The sequence below is a fragment of the Chiloscyllium plagiosum genome, chromosome 31, assembly GCF_004010195.1.
Source record: "Chiloscyllium plagiosum isolate BGI_BamShark_2017 chromosome 31, ASM401019v2, whole genome shotgun sequence".
NCBI lineage: Eukaryota > Metazoa > Chordata > Chondrichthyes > Orectolobiformes > Hemiscylliidae > Chiloscyllium > Chiloscyllium plagiosum.
In genome coordinates, this window is record NC_057740.1 from 37,413,734 (window position 1) to 37,415,787 (window position 2,054).

A 2,054-nucleotide genomic window follows, 5' to 3' on the forward strand; every position below is an offset into this window, starting at 1 on the left:
CTTTTTCACGCAGAGGGTGGTACGTGTATGGAATGAGCTGCCAGAGGATGTGGTGGAAGCTGGTACAATTGCAACATTTAAGAGGCATTTGGATGGGTGTATGAGTAGGAAGGGTTTGGAGGGATATGGGCCGGGTGCTGGCAGGTGGGACTAGATTGGGTTGGGATATCTGGTTGGCATGGAAGTGTTGGACCAAAGGGTCTGTTTCCGTGCTGTGCATCTCTATAACTCTATGACTCTAAGTGACAAAGTTGATTGATGAGGGAAGGATTGTAGATGTCATATTCGATTAGATTAGATTAGATTACTTACAGTGTGGAAATAGGCCCTTCGGCCCAACAAGTCCACACTGACCCTCTGAAGAGAAACCTACCCAGACCCATTCCCCTACATTTACCCCTTCACCTAACACTACGGGCAATTTAGCATGGCCAATTCATCTAACCTGCACATTTTTGGACTGTGGGAGGAAACCGGAGCACCCAGAGGAAACCCACGCAGACACTGAGAGAATGTGCAAAGTCCACACAGACAGTTGCCTGAGGCCGGATTTGAACGCAGGTCTCTGGTACTGTGAGGCAAATGCATGGACTAAAGTAAGGCATTTGATAAGGTGCCCCATGGTAGGCTGATGGAGAAGGTGATGTTGCATGGGGTCCAGGGTGTTCTAGCTCGATGGATAGAGAACTGGCTGGGCACCATGAGACAGAGTAGTAGTTGAAGGGAGTTTCTTAAAAAGGAGATCTGTGATCAGTGTGTTCCACAGGGTTCCGTGCTGAGACCACTGTTTTGTGATATACATAAATGATTTGGAGGAAGGTATAAGTGGTCTGATTAGCAAGTTTGCAGATGACACTAAGATTTGTGGAGTAGCTGACAGTGAAGGGGACTGTCAGCAAAATATAGATAGATTGGAGAATTGGGCAGAAGAATGGCAGATGGAATTCAATCCGGGTAAATGCGAGGTGATTATGCATTTTGGAAGATCCAATTCAAGAGTGAACTCTACAGTAAATTGAAATGTCCTGGGGAACATTGATGTACAGAGAGATCTGGGTGTTCAGGTCCATTGTTTCCTGAAGATGGCAATGCATGTCAATAGACTGGGCAAGAAGGCATGCGGAATGCTTTCCTTCGCATGTGGTATTGAGTACAAGAGTTGGCAGGTCATGTTACATGTATAAGGCTTTGGTTCAGCCACATTTGGAATACTGTAGTTCTAGTCGCCACATTACCAAAAGTGTATGGGTGCTTTGGAGAGGATGCAGAGGAGGTTCACATGGATATTGCCTGGTATGGAGGGTGCTCGCTATGAAGGGAAGTTGAGTAGATTAGGATTATTTTCATTAGAAAGACTGAGATTGAGAGGGGAACTTGACTGAGGTCTACAAAATCATGAGAGGTATAGACAGGGTGGATAGCAAGAAGCTTTTTTCCAGAGTGGGGGACACAATTACTGGGAGTCATGAATTCAAAGTGAGAGGGGAAAGGTTCTTTACGCAGAGGGTAGTGGGTGGCTGGAACACATTGCCAGAGGGGGTGGTAGAGGCGGGCACGATAGCATCATTTAAGATGTATCTAGACAAATTCATGAATGGGCAGGGAGCAAAGGGATACAGACACTTAGAAAATAGGCGATTGGTTTACATAGAGGGTCTGGATCGATGCAGGCTTGAAGGGCTGAAGTGCCTGTTCCTGTCCTTTAATTTTCTTTGTTCTTGTTCTACTCCTAGGAGAAAGTGAGGACTGCAGATGCTGGAGATCAGAACTGAAAATGTGTTGCTGGAAAAGCGCAGCAGGTCAGGCAGCATCCAAGAAGCAGGAGAATCGACGTTTCGGGCATGAGCCCTTCTTCAGGAATGAGGACAATGTGCCAAGCAGGCTAAGGTAAAAGGTAGGGAGGAGGGACTTGGGGGAGGGGTGTTGGAAATGCGATAGGTGGAAAGAGGTTAAGGTAAGGGTGATAACGTGAGGGTGATAGGCCGGAGCAGGGGTGGGATGGGGGCGGAGAGGTCAGGAAGAAGATTGCAGGTTAGGAAGGTGGTGCTGAGTTC

At 47.2% G+C, this 2,054-nt stretch overlaps 1 protein-coding gene across 5 annotated transcripts in view; it reads left to right on the forward strand.

The window, feature by feature from the left end:
* The window catches only part of LOC122565425 (semaphorin-4E-like), a 113,012-nt gene that overhangs the window by 56,186 nt on the left and 54,772 nt on the right, over positions 1–2,054 (forward strand). The gene's annotated exons all lie outside the window — the stretch shown is intronic.